Genomic DNA, 20,099 nt, shown 5'->3' with positions numbered 1-20,099 from the left:
AGCCATAAATCACTTTTCTCAATTCATTTCACTTTGAAATCAAATTTTAACTCTTTTTAGCCTTGGCTTTAAAGATCTCATTTCTCAAATCCTCTCAAGCTCATAAGCCAAATTTACTCGAAGTGAGTTCCCCTTTTAAACAAAGTCACTCTCGGCATTCTCTTTCCAAAACTTCCAAAACCATGGCAAGTTAAGGATTTATTCTAAGATATTCAAAATTACCCATCCAATAATGGGATTTTATAACAAAAGTTTCTCGGCAGAGTCCCAAGTCTTTAGGGAAGGTCAACCTATATCAATTCCTTAAAATTCATTGAAACTCTTAAAATCATAGATTCTCGATTCAAGTAAATAAAACTGAATTTATTATGAAACCGACCATACAAAATCACAAGTTCCAACCCGGTCCAAAAATTAACTCATTTGAAACGAAACTGGTTCATTTGAATCAAACCACTTTCAGGTTTCTTTTTGGAACCCATTTTTAAATCCAACAGTCACCTCAGTGGCATATCTCAAGGAAACCATTTCAAAATCAACTCAATATCAACCGATTTAACTCATTTCTAAAGCTTTAAAGAAACGGTTTAGCAACAAGTCATTTGTCAAAACCAAGTCAATTAAAGTAAACCACACTGAATCCAAAAGAGCATTCGATATTTCACATTATCAAGAAAATCAACTAAATCCAAATCAATTCGCAATGGATTAAACTCGACCTCAAATCTTTAAAAGAATCAACTCGAAATCATTCCGTTTCACAAAACCGCACAACAAACCAACCAACAAATGTTCATAATCAATCGAGACAAATCAAACTATACATAAGGCCGATACAATCACCAAATACACAATGTCTTACATCAGTATCCATATATAATAATTCCAATACATAAAACATAGTTTTTGGAAAGTGCTCCTACCTCAAAATGCAAAACCACAGCCCAAACGCCTCACAGAGTCCTTTCTGCCTCAACCCAAAACCAACTGCAGCCAACAACTCGGCTCCACTTGCTTTCTCAACAATCTCAACAACTCTAATCGCAACACATAACAATCAGGACTCGACCCCACGTTACCAAAACTCATATCCATTAACCAAGCACAATAAAGTACTAACGTGAGGCTTTCAAAACATAGTTACTTATCAAAATGAAGAAGGAACGACTGAACCGAACAGCGGCGGCCTCTGAACCAGTTCGGCGGCAGCCGGGCAGCCACCTTGAGCGGCAGCGGCTACGAGACTCCAGCGTTGGTAGCGGCAGCTTTAATCGTGACCCAAAATAACTAGAGCTTGACCCTATGTTACAAAACCTCAGAATCTCTAGCTAGACATAACAACATATTGATTTTCAAGAGCTCCGGAATGAAGATGCTTATCGTGAGAAAGGATTAAAGACTAATTCAAACTGCAGAAGTTCCGGTGATGGTTCCGGCGGCCATAACAACTTCTCCGGCAGCCATACACGATAGGAGACAACCTCTGCAGCAGTTGGTTAATGACAACAACTTTCGACAGCTGTAGAAGCTTCGGCAGCATTGCGGGTTGTTTCCCTTCTCCGATTTCTCTCTCCCTCTGAGATTGCCGACAGTGGTAAGGTGGCGGCGGCAAACCCTAGCAGTGGTGGCGGCACAGCGAGGATGTGGTGGTGATGAAGGCTGGACGACAGCGGACCTGAGGCAGGGAGGCTCGGCCGCACGAACAGAACCTTCCCTCTGCCGATCTCCTTCTCTCACAGTCGCGCAACTCATGGCGGTGGCAGAAGCTTCATCCATGGCGACACTGCAGTGCAGTGACAGATCAGAAGCAAAGCGCGACTTTACGGGACGGCGACGCCTATGAAAACGACGGCGGTGAGGCAGCAGACATGACCGGATGGATGACGGCGGCGAGCTGAACGGTGGTAAAGGCCCCCTCCCCTCCTTCTCTCCCTCAGATCGCTCTTTCTTTCTTTGTTTGTTTCTTTCTTTCTTGAGGAACAGTGTGTGTGTGTGTGTGTTAGCATAGGGGCTGCGCAGCTGCTGCTGAGTCTTAGGGGAGAGGGCAGTTGGGTTAGGGTTTCGGTGGTTGAGTGTTACTTTTGGTGAGGTGTGTGTGAAAATTAGGGGTAGGGGCAAACTAGTAATTTCACATAAAATTGGGAATAACATAGTAATTGAAACTCAATTAAATCCAAAACTAATTATATATTGAAAATACTATTTGTTTATCAATTTCACAAATTATTTTCAATAAAATGTCTAAATCAAATAATTAGGAATAATATACTTAATTTTTCTATTTTCCAAAATAGCAATATCAATATATTAAAATATTGATTATTTAGTCCATATCATATAAAATCCATATTATTTCATAACTGCCGACTTTATAATTTAAATATAGAAAATAATGCAATAATTGTAAAATTGGATAATAACTATAACTTGTTTCAAATTCAATAAATCAAAATATGCTCTAATTATCTTTAATAAGATAATTTCTGAAATTAAAGCTACATAAATACTGAATTTGAAATTAGCTCATGATGGCCCTTTTTCAAAATTTTTGGGTCTTACATGGAGTTTAGACTGGCTAATCAAACTGAAATACAAAAGAGTTTTAGAAATTCAAAACATCTTATACAACTTATCTCTCAAATCAAGCCTCTAAGGCCATAAAGTCTAGAATAAAAAAGTAAGAGAAAGTACTACAACAAATAATCAAAATACAAAAGAGTGCATAAAATCCTCCGCTCCGTCATCATCTCGCAACTCACCGAGGTGGGTTACGACCTGCATTTGAAAAATAACAACATATGATATGAGAACCAGAGGTTCTCGGTATGGTAACAGTGCCCAATATGTAAGATATAAGGTTCTGGGACGCCAAAGACAATCCTAGAACTTCACGTCAAACACAGATATTCCAACTTAACGAAATAAATAAATGGGTAAAGTATACTTTTTGTCCCTGAAGTTTGACAAAAGTTTTAAAAATACCCCTAAGTTTTATTTTGTTCCAATTTTGTCTCAAAATTTTCGATTTGCATAAAATATACCCCTGATGGCTAATTTTTTAAAAAATTTAAGACCAATTCAATAACAATTTTATAAGAACAATCCTCAACACAAACAAATCAAGCATAATTTTCATGCATTATTGTTAGATTGGTCTTAAATTTTTTGAAAATTTAGTCGTCGAGGGTATATTTGATGCAAATCGAAAACTTTTAGAACAAAATTGAAACAAAATAAAACTTAGGGATATTTTTAAAACTTTTGCCAAACTTTAGGGACAAAAAATATATTTTACCCTAAATAAATTAAAAACCATAAACCATAAATAGAGTTATCTAAACTTAGGAGATTTTTAACTAATACTCATCACACTGCTGTATCCCATAGCCTTCGCCATCCTAACCTCCTTGCAATCCTATCGCCACCGCCTACCTAACCTCCTCAGCACCAGACAAACACATATTTTCCAAGCAAGTAAAACACAAGTAGTATACATGTACAACAAGTAAGCATATTTTATATTTAGGAAAAAGATACAATTAAGCAAAGTAAACAAAACACATAGAAGATGCACATGATGAATGCTTATCTTATTGACTCATGATATCACTTATCGGTTCATAAATGTCAACCCAACACATCCTTTAGGATGTCACTTTCCTGCCACACCAGGGATATAGTGCCCTGCACACTAGTAACCCGTTGATATAGTGCCTGACACACTTCTGCGACAAAAGATCTGTCACGCCAGGGATATAGTTCTCCGTACACTCATGTGGTAGAAAAGGTTACCAATCATAATTTCATCCTAGGGATATAGTGCCCTGCACACTCCTGCGACAGAGAACCTGCCATGCCAGCGATATAGTGCCCTGCACACTATCATTCCATATCCAATAAGTCCATCCAGCTCAAATCTTCATCAATCATCACCATATTCTCATAGCAAACTTTTCGCAGCTCTCAAGTCTCAACATTCTAGGGATATAATGCCTGACACACTCTTGCAGCAGAAAATCTGCCACATTAGGGATATAGCGCACTGCACACTTCTTTCAAGAACCAACATGTACCTCATTCATCTCTGAGTTCCACATTCATCATAACCATCATCAGTTTTAATTTTACAAAGTATCATCCACTCACAAGTTCTCAAAGTCATCGCCAATAAAGCACTTCACTAGTTCACCCACAACTTCAGAAACCTAAGTCTCCATCTTCTAAACTAGCACAAAACTCGCCAATCTAAATCGCAAATCCATTCTTACTAGTATTTAGGTCTAATTATTAAATAAGAGACTTAATTAAAAGTTAAAGAAGTTTGAAAAGCTAGTAAACCCTTAAAAACGAAGAAAAAATAATTTTTCAGCAAAATAGGGTCTGTGCGTACGCACACATACGTTGAAAAAGTGTGTGTCCACGTACGCGGCACCTGCTCGCGTAGTAAGTGTTCCAACCCAAATCGAATGCTTGCGTCACGTGTAATGGGTCGCGTACGCATGTTGTAATAAACTTAGAAAAATCTTAAAGCTACAGAAATAAGATTTTTATACCAAACTTCAAATGCTCATAACTTCTTCTACAAAACTCTATTTTCCTCAAACTTGATATGTTTTAAAGTTCTTGAATTCATCTTTAGATTAAAATAAAAATAATTCAATTTCAATGTCTGAGGCTCGAGTTATGATCTGTAAAAGTTTACCAAAAATCAAGTTTTACACAAAAACATCAAAGTTCTCTAGTTTTCAAATTCCAAAACCAAACCAAACCAAAAGATACCCAATTTCATCAGAAAATACTACCACATACTACACTTTACGACTTCATTTACACTTTAATTAACTCAACCTATATTTCACTTAATTTTTTCACCATAATTCAACAAAAATGAATTCATTACCAAAATACTACCACACATTTATTGTTACTCCTCAATCATATTGTCACAAGTGTTTTCACACCTAATCACTCAATTCATTCTCAAACCCCATCCGAAATTTCTCAATATGTTACCAAACCTCATATTCATCATCATTCAACAACAACACCATTAACCACTACTAATCATGATCAACATCACCAATCATGATCACTCATCATACTCATCAACATTCATCATCACACATCATAATCATCAATATCCATCATCAATCATCATAATCACAAACAATACCAATACTCATTATATTATCATCATAATTCATGTATCACACATTCCAACACTCCATATCATCCTCTAAATCATCAAACATAAATTCACATATAATTAATCATACACCAACATCATTCAATCCTATCTTAGGGTCCACTAGCCTAAGTGTCCAGAAACATTACATATTACATAGAGGAAACTGAAACCATATCTTGGCCGATTTTCCAAAAGCACAAACAGCCAAAGCTTGATTCCAACAAGATCAACAAGCCTCAAGCACCAACATCACTTCCAAAACCCACCAATTATCAAGCTATACACATATAACATACCAAAAATCAACACTATGGCTAATCAAAATATCAAATCACAATATCTTGAAGAGAATTACCTTATCCAATGATATTATGGATAAAATCCAACAATAATCCAATGCTAGATCACCCCTAAATAAACAAAATCACAAAACTTACTCAAAAATCAAACCCAAAATCGTGAAAATGTTAGGGCTGGAATTTGGAATGCGAGTTTTGAGTTCTTACCTACAAATCTTAGTTAGAAATGATGGGCTTGGTGAGGGCTTTGCATAGCTGTAAACGGCACATTAATCGGAGCTTCGTAACTCAAGTTATGGCCAAATGAAGGAAGAGATAAATAGTAACTTCTACACTCTTCTTCCTTCTCTCAAAACAGCGCTCCTCACTCTTTGGGTGTGTTAAAATGAGCCAAAGTCTCATTAAATATGTATTTATATGTTGGTCCTTGGGCCTTATTTGGGCCTGGTCCAATCCGTTAGTGTTTTAGGTCCGTTTGGCCTAAGTTTGTGCCAAAACCTTTAAGATTAGCGCCCAATTTTTAATTCTAAATTATTTTTGTCCTTTCAAAATAATAACTTCAATTTTCAAAATCTTATTTTTCTCAATATGCGGTACCGGATAGACTAGAGCCGGTACTACCGGGTTAAGCACCGGTACGCATTTTTATAAAAAATTTTCGTAAAATATATATTTTCCCACTCAAAAAAATTTATTGAATTCAAATTTCATCTTTATATTTTCTAATTATTATTTCTAAGTTTCCAAACCTATTTCGGGCCATTAAATTATTATTTTATTAAAGCGGTTATTCCGGTTTTTACATTTGTGCCTTTTTCTTTGTTTTTATTTTTCTTCAAACCCTCTTTTCCCTTTTTCTCAACCCACTGCTATTTCATCTCCTACCCCTATTGATCAATTTTTTTGTATTTTACACAATTAATAGTTAAATTTTAAATAATAAGAACCAAATATGGTAAATTAAATATTCCCCATTTAGTCCTGTTGAAGCGGCGGACTAGGCAGTGATGTCGGTGCCCCTCCAGCAGCACACTGCCACCAGCAACGCCGTTGCCACTGGCACGCATCTGATCTTGGTACACCACCATCTGTTGCTCCATCCGCTGAAGCCGCTCTAGTTTTTGCATCCACTCCAGCCTGAGAAAATTTGTATCAGACATGCATGTGAGGATCTCATGATACCTCTCTTCAGACTGCTGCACTTGCTGAGCCTGTTGGTGAAGGCTCTGAGTGAATTCTAGCACCTTCTCTCTCAAATTGATGCTGTCCTCGGGATCGATGGACCAACTAGTGACAGAGGCAGATGAAGGTCTCAATGTGGAGGTTTGGTGGTTGTCGGTAAAGAATGATTCTAGCTCATAGATGTGATTCTTATATGGCTTAGATATGGACTCATGCCAAATTATGTCAGGATCGACTTCTAATGCAGTGGAATTGTTACCGTCGTCTATAGTATGCTGAGATTGTTGGGTTGCAGCCTTCAATCTCTACGTGTAGGACTCTTGTGTAACACATGTGATGATTACGACTACAGTTAATTGAAAACTTTATATCACATGATGTTTACTCACATAATGATCTGCAGTCTGCTGATCAGCAAATCTCTCCTTATTCTCCTTTAAGGTGTGAGTATACTTGAAAGTCTCTGCCGTTGTTGCATCACGATCCAATGACTTAGACTACACATATTGAAACAATATATTAAATCAAGTAATATTGACATTATATTTCAAAGACAAAATAAACTTAATAACAAAATGAAACAAGTTACATACCAGCCTGGTCTTTGTCTTCATGAAAGTTGCTGACCCACCGGCATACTTTGACGACCTGATCGAGACCTTGTTAGCTCTATTTGTGAGATGGTGACACCTAAATCCTTCATTAGTCCCCCAATGGATATACAATTTCTTCTTAATGTTCGGACATAGACACATAGTGAGGTGATCGTGCTTCTCACGTACATCCTCCATCATCTGCTAAAGTCGCCTAGCCATCCGATGGTCGAAGATCTTCCTAATCATGGCATTGTGAGTCTTGTTTCATATGAATTTTTCTTACACAAAGAATGTTTAGCACTAGTTAATCAAAATTAAATACATAATTAAACGAACATACTAACCTAATCAAACCTATATTAATAACCCAAATCCACTAAAATTATAAAATTAAGTGTAATTAAATTAAACTAACTAACTAAAATGAAGAACTTAATATTAGCAACAACATATGTTGAATAATCTCCTCAAAATAGTTTATATATAAAAGATTTAAAATAGTACTCACGCTGTCAAACTATCAAGCCAAATTGTCACACGTACGATGGGAGGTGGTGGACGGACATCTGGCTAGGATCCATGAGAAGATTCTGGCACCATAGTGTCTGTTCCTGCGGAATTCAAAGTCCACAAACTTACTGGCAAGTGCACCAGGTTGTACCAAATAATACCTCAAGTGAGTGAGGGTTGATTCCACGAGGATTGATGGATCAAGTAACAATGGTTGAGTGATTCACTTAGTCAAACAAGTAGAAAATTGTATTTTAAGAGTTTAATTACATTAAACAATAAATTCAGAGAATCGAAGGCAAATAGTAAACCTGGTGTGAAAGTTATGAGAGAAAACAGTTAAGGTTTTGTGAAAGTAATAATAGATTTCTATTTCATATCAACTATTTTAATCATGCAAGATTCAATTCATGACAAATTATATTTGACTAAACCCTAATTCCTTAGTAATTTAGTCTCCTCTAACCTAGTTAACCGCCAATTCCTTGGTCACTTAATTTCAATTAGAGGTTTAAGTCTAGTTCTAGTTTATGTACCACAAAAACCCTAATTACCCAAATATACGAGGATTATATGTCACATATTCCGTTAAGTCCAGATAATTGGTGATTTAGGAGGAATTGTTTTCAAGCTGTTATTCAAGTAAATTACTTTTCCAAGATTTAGCAAGAACTTAAATAGAATAAGAGTTGTTCTTTTGATATACCCAAATCCCTAAGATAAAGAACGAAAACAAATTCTTGAAATTGGAATCAATACATAAATTAAAATAGAAGAGTAATAGTATTAATCCATAGAATAAACAGAGCTCCTAACCTTAACAGAAAAATTTAGTTGCTCATGGAGAAAGTAAACTTCAGCAGAGAAAAAGTCTGAAATTCTGAAAAGTGCAAAAGTCGAGAAGAAGGCCGAAGGGCTTAATCTTTTCCCTTTTATATCTAACATAATTAATGTAAAAATATCTTTTCTAAAACTAAATGATATATTTTCCTATTGTAAAATAAAATAGAGTTTAATCAAAGTTATTGGAAGATCTCTCTGCTGGCTTATTGAGATGTGGGGACCACCGAAAAATCTCGATTCCGGTGCCAAACTTGGGCTGGGCGAAGTTTGGCGCCACTCAAACCGTGCATAATAGTAAACAAATCTTCATCCTCGTGCCAAACTTGGATTTCCCAAGTTTAACGCCACCAAGGCAGCACAAAATGGAAGTTTTTCTTGATATTGGCGCCAAACTTGGAGAATCCCAAGTTTGGTGCCACCATGACAGTGTGATTGGGGAGTTTGTAATGATCCCGCGCCAAACTTGGAGGTTGCCAAGTTTGGCCCCACCTTGGTGGATTTTAGCACCATGATTTTAGAAGAAAAGTATAGACTATTATATATCTTGGAATGCTCTAAAAGTTGGGTTTCCAATACCGCTAAAACCGCATCAATTGGACTTCTGTAGCTCAAGTTATGCTCGTTGGAGTGCGAGGAGATCAGGGTTGACAGCATCATCCACTTTCTTCCTTTTTTCTACACAAACTCTGTCAAACTTGCTCGAATGCTACCTGAAATAAACCAAATTGCATCACAACTCAAAGTAGCATTCATAGAGGCTTAAAAATACATAAATCTTGATTAAACTTAATAAATTCGAATACAAATACACTAGAAAGAGATAGGAAAGATGGTCACGTATCACACTATCGCTGGAGGCGTTGTCATCAAAATAGTGGACTTCTGAGCGGATGGAGGTGGTGGAGGAGTCCACTCTAGTGAAGCATCCGGATGACTTATTGGTTATGGATTTGGTGCAGTAGAAGGAGCGACATTGCTGGGGTTAGGGACCATGAAAACTGGCTGGTCCTGTGCATCCATTGCCAGTGACGTCACAGGGGCAGTCGAAATAGGGGGCGGGGCGATTGAGAAGCCCTAAGAGTACCAGTAGAAACCTTTCCTCTACCATGACCACGAGGCTAACAATCCGTGACACCTCTACCTGTCGACATATTTGCAAAGAGCATACTAATGAACACAAATCCTTCCACATTTATATTTTTTGAAAAAAATTTGGACATAACCTCCCCTAAAAGACGTGCTAACCTTGACAGTGATAAATCGCACAACAATCAAAACAAACTCTAGGGAGAATCAACCATAAATTAAAACTCAAAAACAAACACAACACATAAAAAATAACTTAACAAACAATAATAAAATACGAAACTTTATAAAGTTAGAACCCTTGAATCTAAACCTAACTAATCAATTAGAGAATCTATTGTCAAACTTTAGAACTACTAAAGCATGCATATCATCAAGTATTGAGAGTTCAATAAAGATTTTAATTTAGAACATTTCCATTTTCAATCTTTAGTTGCTTAACCTTAAAGATACCAAATTACTAATCAGATTAGTCTAATATCAATGATGATCTCTTTCTAACTCCATTCTTAGATTGATGAGATTAAATATTATATAAGTTTAAAAGTTTTCCAAAATATTAAACCAAAGGCTTAAAACACTTTAAAATATATTACTTCACATACTTTTATAAATTCAAATAAAAACTTTAAATTCTAGTTTGTATAATTTACTAGACCTTATTTAAGTTAAGGTTGAAAATATGTAGTTGTCTCTAAATTTAAGTTTTATTAGGAGTTATATGATTTATTTTGTTAACTAATTAGTTGAATATCTAACTAATTAGGTATTTTAATTTGTTCATCATCAAACCAATCTTTATAAGTTTCCTAAATTATCATCTTAGCTCTTACTACTAGTACTTACTGGTGGACGAAATTGTGATAATCAACAACGGCTCCAATGACTTGGTAGCTCTCACACGTGAATTATACTTAGTCACAACTCCGCACAACTAACCAGCAAGTGCACTGGGTCGTCCAAGTAATACCTTACGTGAGTAAGGGTCGATCCCACGGAGATTGTTGGTATGAAGCAAGCTAGGGTCATCATGTAAATCCCAGTCAGGTGGATTTAACTAATTTAAGAGATTATTGGTTTAAATAAAAATAATAAAATAAACATAAAATAAAGATAGAGTTACTCATGTAATTCAATGGTGGGAATTTCAGACAAGTGTATGGAGATGCTTGTCCCTGTTGAATCTCTGCTTTCCTACTGCGTTCATTCAATCCTTCTTACTCCTTTCCATGGCAAGCTGTATGTAGGGCATCACCGTTGTCAATGGCTACATCCCATCCTCTCAGTGAAAATGGTCCAAATGCTCTGTCACAGCACGGCTAATCATATGTCGGTTCTCAATTAGGTTGGAATAGAATCCAGTGATTCTTTTGCGTCTGTCACTAACGCCCAGCCTTCAGGAGTTTGAAGCTCGTTACAGTCATTCAATCCCGGAATCCTACTTGGAATACCACAGACAAGGTTAGACTTTCCGGATTCCCATGAATGCCTCCATCAATTCTAGCTTATACCATGAAGATTCTGATCAAGGAATCCAAGAGATATGCACCCGGTCTAAGGTAGAACGGAAGTGGTTGTCAGTCACGCGCGTTCATAGGTAAGAATGATGATGAGTGTCACGGATCATCACATTCATCAAGTTGAAGTGTAGCGAATATCTTAGAACAGGAATAAATCGAATTGGATAGAAAATAGTAGTAATTGCATTAAAACTTGAGGTACAGCAGAGCTCCACACCCTTAATCTATGGTGTGTAGAAACTCCACCGTTAAAATTACATAAGTGATGAAGGACCAGGCATGGCCGAATGGCCAGCCCCCAAACATGATCAATAGTCTCCTAAGATGAATAATAGAATAAAATTGAGACCAAAGATGTCTAATACAAAGGTAAAAAGTTCTATTTATACTAAACTAGCTACTAGGGTTTACATAAGTAAGTAATTGATGCATAAATCCACTTCCGGGGCCCACTTGGTGTGTGCTTGGGTTGAGCTTGAATGTTACATGTGCAGAGGCTTTTATTGGAGTTGAACGCCAAGTTGTAACGTGTTTCTGGCGTTCAACTCTGGTTCGTGACGTGTTTCTGGCGTTTGACTCCAGAATGCAGCATGGAACTGGCGTTGAACTCCAATTTACATCATCAAATCTCAAATAAAGTATGGCCTATTATATATTGCTGGAAACCTCTGGATGTCTACTTTCCAACGCCGTTAAGAGCGCGCTATTTAGAGTTCAGTAGCATCAGCAATCCTTTGTCAGCCTCCTATCAGAGTTTTGCTCAGGTCCCTCAATTTCAGCCAGAAAATACCTGAAATCACAGAAAAATACACAAACTCATAGTAAAGTCCAGAAATGTGAATTTAGCATAAAAACTAATAAAAACATCCTTAAAAGTAACTAGATCATACTAAAACTACCTAAAAACAATGCCAAAAAGCGTATAAATTATCCGCTCATCACAACACCAAACTTAAATTGTTGCTTGTCCCCAAGCAACTGAAAATCAATTAGGATAAAAAGAAGAGAATAAACTATAAATCCCAAAATATCAATGAATATTAATTCTAATTAGATGAGCGGGACTTGTTGCTTTTTACTTCTGAACAGTTTTAGCATCTCACTTTTTCCTTTGAAGTTTAGAATGATTGGCTTCTCTAGGAACTTAGAATTTTGGATAGTGTTATTGATTCTCCTAGTTAAGTATGTTGATTCTTGAACACAGCTACTTTTATGAGTCTTGGCCGTGGCCCTAAGCACTTTGTTTTCCAGTATTACCACCGGATACATAAATGGCACAGACACATAATTGGGTGAACCTTTTTAGATTGTGACTCAGCTTTGCTAGAGTCCCCAGTTAGAGGTGTCCAGAGCTCTTAAGCACACTCTTTTTGCGTTGGATCACGACTTTAACCACTCATTCTCAAGCTTTTCACTTGGACCTTCATGACACAAGCACATGGTTAGGGACAGCTTGATTTAGCCGCTTAGGCGTGGATTTATTTCCTTGGGCCCTCCTATCCATTGATGATCAAAGCTTTGGATCCTTTTTACCCTTGCCTTTTGGTTTTAAGAGCTATTGGCTTTTTTTGCTTGATTTTTCTTTTTCTTTCTATTTTTTTTCGCAAATTTTTTTTTGCAAGCTTTTGCTTTTTCACTGCTTTTTTTTGCTTCAAGAATCAATTTTCATGATTTTTCAGATTGTCAATAACATTCTCTTTGTTCATCATTCTTTCAAGAGCCAACAATTTTGACATTCATAAACAACAAGATCAAAATTATGCACTGTTCAAGCATTCATTCAGAAAACAAAAAGTTTTGTCACCACATCAATATAATTAAACTAAGTTCAAGGACAATTTTTGAAATTTATGTACTTCTTGTTCTTTTGAATTAAAAACAATTTTCATTTAAGAGAGGTGAAGGATTAATGGAATTATTCATAGTTTTAAGACATAGTTACTAACTACTAATGATCATGAAGTAGAGACACAAAACATAGATAAACATATAACATAAAAAATTGAAAAACAGAGAGATAAGAACAAGGAAGTTAAGGAATGAGTCCACCTTAGTGAGGGTGGCGCCTTTTGAAGGTCCAATGGTACTTTTTGAGCTCCTTTATGTCTCTTCCTTGCTTCTGTTGCATGATTCCTAGTGATTTTGGTGTTCCTACCCTTAGTTGTTTCCAATAATTATGTTGAGGAACATGTATCCCCTGAGGTATCTCAGGGATTTCTTGATGAGGGAATTTCTCATGCTCTCTTGATGTGCAGTCAAATGCTCTTCTACTGAGTTATGGACCCATGAGATGAATATCTCCATCTCCCATGACTCAGAGGTGGAAGCTTTTGTCTTCTCTTTTCTCTTCTCTTTCTTTTCTCTCTTTTTTTTTTTGAGGTTTCTCTGGCCTTAGGTGCCATCAATGGTTATGGAAAAGCAAGAAAAGCAAAAAAGCTATGCTTTTACCACACCAAACTTAGAATGTTGCTCGCCCTCGAGCAAAAGAAGAAAGAATACAAGAAGGAGAAGAAGATATGGGGGAGAGGGAGAGATGTTTGTGTTTTGGCCATGTAGGGTGGGTTTGGGTGGGAAGGATGGATGGATGTGAGTGGTGAAGAGATGATGGGGAAGAGGGATTAAGGTGATTGGGGAAGAAGGGAGAAGGTGAGTTGAGGTAGGTGGGGATCCTGTGGGGTCCACAGATCCTGAGGTGTTAAGGATTTACATCCCTGCACCAATTAGGCATGTAAAATGCCATTGCATACAATTCTGGCATTTAAACGCCGAGGTGATGCATGTTCTGGGTGTTCAACGCCCATGTATAGCATGTTTCTAGCGTTGAATGCCAGTTCCATGCTTGTTTCTAGCGTTCAGCGCCAGCTCTATGCTCTGTTCTGGCGTTGAACGCCAGCTAGATGCTCCTCCTTCCTCCAGGGTGTGATTTTTCTTCTGCTGTTTTTGATTCTCTTTTTAATTTTAGTATTTTTTTCGTGACTCCACATGATCATGAACCTAATAAAACATAAAAGAGCAATAAAAAGAAAAATAAAATTAGATAAATAAAAATTGGGATGCTTCCAATAAGCGCTTCTTTAATGTCAATAGCTTGACAGTGGGCTCTCATGGAGCCTCACAGGTGATCAGGTCAATGTTAGGACCTCCCAACACCAAACTTAGAGTTTGAATGTGGGGGTTCAACACCAAAATTAGAGTTTGGTTGTGGCCTCCCAACACTAAACTTAGAGTTTGACTGTGGGGGCTCTGTTTGACTCTGCATTGAGAGAAGCTGTTCATGCTTCCTCTCATTACCAAATAACTTGGCATTTAGCTTCATGATGGCTCCTAGATATTGAGCAACTTGCTCTCCAGTTACATCTTCATCCTCTTCAGAGGAAGAATAGTCTTCAGAGCTCATGAATGACAGAAGGAGATTTAATGGAATCTCTATTGTCTCTATATGAGCCTCAGATTCATTTGGATCCTCAATAGGGAACTCCTTCTTGCTTGAGGGACGTCCCATGAGGTCTTCCTCATTGGGATTCACGTCCTCTCCTTCCTCTCTAGGTTTGGCCATATTGATTATATCAATGGCCTTGCACTCTCTTTTTGGATTTTCTTCAGTATTGCTTGGGAGAGTACTTGGAGGGGTTTCAGTAATTTTCTTACTCAGCTTGCCCACTTGTGCCTCCAGATTTCTGATGGAGGACCTTGTTTCATTCATGAAACTTAAAGTGGCCTTAGATATATCAGAGACTAAATTTGCTAAGTTAGAGGTATTCTATTCATAATTCTCTGTCTGTTGCTGAGAAGATGATAGATAAGGCTTGATATTACTGAGCCTATTTCTTCCACCATTATTAAAGCCTTGTTGAGGCTTTTGTTGATCCTTCCATGAGAAATTCGGATGATTTCTCCATGATGAATTATAGGTGTTTCCATAAGGTCCATCTATGTAATTTACCTCTGCCATTGCAGGGTTCTCATGATCATAAGCTTCTTCTTCAGAAGATGCCTCTTTAGTACTGTTGGATGCATTTTTCCATCCATTCAGACTTTGAGAAATCATGTTGACTTGCTGAGTCAACACTTTATTCTGAGCCAATATGGTATTCAGAGCATCAATTTCAAGAACTTCCTTCCTTTGAGGTGTCCCATTATTCACAGAATTCCTCTCAGAAGTGTACATGAACTGGTTATTTGCAACCATGTCAATAAGTTCTTGAGCTTCTGCAGGAGTTTTCTTTAGGTGAATGGATCCACCTGCAGAATGGTCCAATGACATCTTAGAGAACTCAGATAGACCATAATAGAATATATCTATCATGGTCCATTCTGAAAACATGTCAGAAGGACGTCTTTTGGTCACCTGTTTGTATCTTTCCCAAGCTTTATAGAAGGATTCACCATCTTTTTATTTGAAGGTCTGAACATCCACTCTAAGCTTGCTCTGCTTTTGATGAGGAAAGAACTTAGCCAAGAAGGCCGTGACCAGCTTATCCCAGGAGTCCAGGCTATCTTTAGGTTGTGAATCCAATCATGTTCTAGCTCTGTCTCTTACAGCAAAAGGGAAAAACATGAGCCTGTAGACTTCAGGATCTACTCTATTCGTCTTTACAGTCTCACAGATCTGTAAGAACTCAGTTAAAACTAATAGGGATCTTCTGATGGAAGTCCATGAAACTTGCAGTTTTGTTGCATTAGAGCAACTAGTTGAGGTTTCAGCTCAAAATTGTTTGCCCCAATGGTAGGGATTGAGATGCTTCTTCTATCAAACTTGGAAGTAGGTGTAGTATAATCACCAAGCATCCTCCTTGCATTATTGTTGTTAGGTTCGGCTGCCATGTCTTTTTCTTGTTCGAAAATTTCAGTAAGGTTGTGTCTGGATTGTTGTAATTTAGCTTCTCTTAATTTTCTCTTCAGAGTCCTTTCAGGTTCAGGGTTAGCTTCAACAAGAATGCTTTTTTTCTTGTTCCTGCTCATATAGGGAAGAAGAGAACAAGAAAAGAAAGAGAAATCCTCTATGTCACAGTAAAGAGGTTCCTTATTGTAAGTAGAAGAAGTAAGGAAATAAAGAAAGGAGAATCCAAACAGAAGGGTAAGGATAAGGGTAGTGAATTGAGATGAAGAGAGGTGAAGAAAAGTGTTAGTGAATGAATAAATAAATAGAATAATATGATAGAAGGAGAAATTTTCGAAAATAAATTTTACAAAAGAGTTAAATAATTTTTGAAAAATAAAGATAAGAAATAAAATTAAAATTAAAATTTAAAACAATTAATTAATTAAATAAGAATTTTTGAAAAAGAGGGAGGTATTTTCGAAAATTAGAGAGAAAAGTTGTTAGGTGGTTTTGAAAAAGATAAGAAACAAACAAAAAGTCAAATAGTTAGTTGAAAAAAAAATTTGAAAATCAAATTTGAAAGGATAAAAAGATAAGAAGTTAGAAAAGATATTTTAAAATCAAATTTTTAAAAAAAGATAAAATTTTGAAAAAGATATGATATAAAAGATAAGTTAAAAAGATATGATTAAAAAGATATGGTTAGAAAAGATTTAATTTTTAAAATTAAAATTAATTACTTGACTAACAAGAAACTAAAAGATATGATTCTAGAATTTAAAGATTGAACCTTTCTTAACAAAAAAGTAACAAACTTCAAATTTTTTGAATCAATCACATTAATTGTTAGTGTAATTTTGAAAATTTGAAATAAAATTAAGAAAGAGATTTTGAAAATAATTTTAAAATTTTCGAAATTAATAAGATAAAAATGAAAAAGATTTAATTTTTGAAAAAAATTTTGAAAAGATAGGATTTTTAAAATTGAAAATTTGACTTGACTTATGAGAAACAACTAATTTTAAAAATTTTTGACTAAGTCAACTCAAATTTTCGAAAATTAGGAGGGAAATAAGGAAAAGATATTTTTTTTATTTTTGAATTTTTAACGAAGAGAGAAAAAAACACAAATATGACCCAAAACATGAAAATTTTGGATCAAAACACTTAATGCATGCAAGAACACTATGAATGTCAAGATGAACACCAAGAACACTTTGAAGATCATGATGAACATCAAGAACATATTTTTGAAAAAAATTTTTATGCAAAGAAAATATGCAAGACACCAAACTTAGAAATCTTTAATGCATGGACACTATGAATGCAAAAATGCATATGAAAAACAATAAAAGACACACAACAAGAAATCATCAAGATCAAACAAGAAGACTTACCAAGAACAACTTGAAGATCATGAAGAACACTATGAATGCATGGAATTTTCGAAAAAATAATGCATAAATTTTAAAAATATGCAATTGACACCAAACTTAAAAATTGATTCAAGACTCAAACAAGAAACACAAAATATTTCTGGTTTTTATGATTTTATGATTTTTTTTGTATTTTCTTTTGATTTTTTTTCGAAAAACATTTAGAAAAAAAGAAAATAAGAAATTCAAAATTTTTAATAAGACTTCCAGGAATCTTTCAATATTTGTCTAAAGCCCCAATCCAAGGGTTGGGGATGGCTTAATAGCCAGCCAGATTTAGAAGATATAAATCAGGCATGCAACAGCTGATATTTCATCCAACTCCATATACATACCCGACCTATTGATAAGTGGAGGCCTCAATCCAAGGGGGTTTGGATATGGCTTTACAGCCAACCAGGCATCAACATGTTACTTGTGAAACTCTAGAATTCATTCTTAAAAATTTAGAATAATTTTCGAAAACAGATGAGAAATTTTTGAAATATTTTTGAAAATTTTTTTTGAAATTAAAACAAAAAGAAAATTACCTAATCTGAGCAACAAGATGAACCGTCAGTTGTCCATACTCGAACAATCCCCGGCAACGGCACCAAAAATTTGGTGGACGAAATTGTGATCATCAACAATGGCTCCAATGACTTGGTAGCTCTCACACGTGAATTACACTTAGTCACAACTCCGCACAACTAACCAGCAAGTGCACTGGGTCGTCCAAGTAATACCTTACGTGAGTAAGGGTCGATCCCACGGAGATTGTTGGTATGAAGCAAGCTATGGCCATCTTGTAAATCCCAGTCAGGTGGATTTAACTAATTTAAGAGATTATTGGTTTAAATAAAAATAATAAAATAAACAGAAAATAAAGATAGAGTTACTCATGTAATTCAATGGTGGAAATTTCAGACAAGTGTATGGAGATGCTTGTCCCTGTTGAATCTCTGCTTTCCTACTGCTTTCATTCAATCCTTCTTACTCCTTTCCATGGCAAGCTGTATGTAGGGTATCACTGTTGTCAATGGCTACATCCCATCCTCTCAGTGAAAATGGTCCAAATGCTCTGTCACAGCACGGCTAATCATTTGTCGGTTCTCAATTAGGTTGGAATAGAATCTAGTGATTCTTTTGCGTCTGTCACTAACGCCCAGCCTTCAGGAGTTTGAAGCTCGTCACAGTCATTCAATCCCGGAATCCTACTCAGAATACCACAGACAAGGTTAGACTTTTCAGATTCCCATGAATGCCGCCATTAATTCTAGCTTATACCACGAAGATTCTGATCAAGGAATCCAAGAGATATGCGCCCGGTCTAAGGTAGAACGGAAGTGGTTGTCAGTCACGCGCGTTCATAGGTGAGAATGATGATGAGTGTCACGGATCATCACATTCATCAAGTTGAAGTGCAATGAATATCTTAGAATAGGAATAAATCGAATTGGATAGAAAATAGTAGTAATTGCATTAAAACTTGAGGTACAGCAGAGCTCCACACCCTTAATCTATGGTGTGTAGAAACTCCACCGTTAAAATTACATAAGTGATGAAGGTCCAGGCATGGCCGAATGGCCAGCCCCCAAACGTGATCAATAGTCTCCTAAGATGAATAATAGAATAAAACTGAGACCAAAGATGTCTGATACAAAGGTAAAAAGTTCTATTTATACTAAACTAGCTACTAGGGTTTACAAAAGTAAGTAATTGATGCATAAATCCACTTCCGGGGCCCACTTGGTGTGTGCTTGGGCTGAGCTTGAATGTTACACGTGCAGAGGCTTTTATTGGAGTTGAACGCCAAGTTGTAACGTGTTTCTGGCGTTCAACTCTGGTTCGTGACGTGTTTCTAGCATTTGACTCCAGAATGCAGCATGGAACTGGCATTGAACGTCAATTTACGTCATCAAATCTCGAATAAAGTATGAACTATTATATATTGCTGGAAGGCTCTGAATGTCTACTTTCCAACGCCGTTAAGAGCGCGCCATTTAGAGTTCTGTAGCTCCAGAAAATCCATTTTGAGTGCAGGGAGGTCAGATTCCAACAGCATCAGCAGTCCTTTGTCAGCCTCCTATCAGAGTTTTGCTCAGGCCCCTCAATTTCAGCCAGAAAATACCTGAAATCATAGAAAAATACACAAACTCATAGTAAAGTCCAGAAATATGAATTTAGCATAAAAACTAATAAAAACATCCCTAAAAGTAACTAGATCATACTAAAACTACCTAAAAAGAATGCCAAAAAGCGTATAAATTATCCGCTCATCACTTACTAAACATAGAATTCAAACAAATTTAGAATCTATTCTCAATTTCCAACACCATCCAATATTAATAGTCATAAAAAGTTCATAATACCAAAGCCTGAACCAAATTTAAGAAGTGGGATATGGGCTTGCTACCTGGAGGGAGCAGTGGCAGCAGAAGCGACACCAACAGTGGTAGTTTGGTGAAAATGATGCAGAGAGATGAAAAAGAAGAGCGAGCTGGACAACGAGAGGGCCTTCAAAGGGGGCTGCCAGAGAGAATGTTAAGGGAGAGATGAGATGGTTACAGAGAGAATGGGAGGCGAGAAGGTGAGTAGAGAGAGAGAGAGACTAGATCAAAATGAGGGGAAAGAGGGT

Source organism: Arachis hypogaea, chromosome 6, assembly GCF_003086295.3.
Source record: "Arachis hypogaea cultivar Tifrunner chromosome 6, arahy.Tifrunner.gnm2.J5K5, whole genome shotgun sequence".
NCBI lineage: Eukaryota > Viridiplantae > Streptophyta > Magnoliopsida > Fabales > Fabaceae > Arachis > Arachis hypogaea.
Note: the sequence above shows the minus strand (reverse complement) of the source record.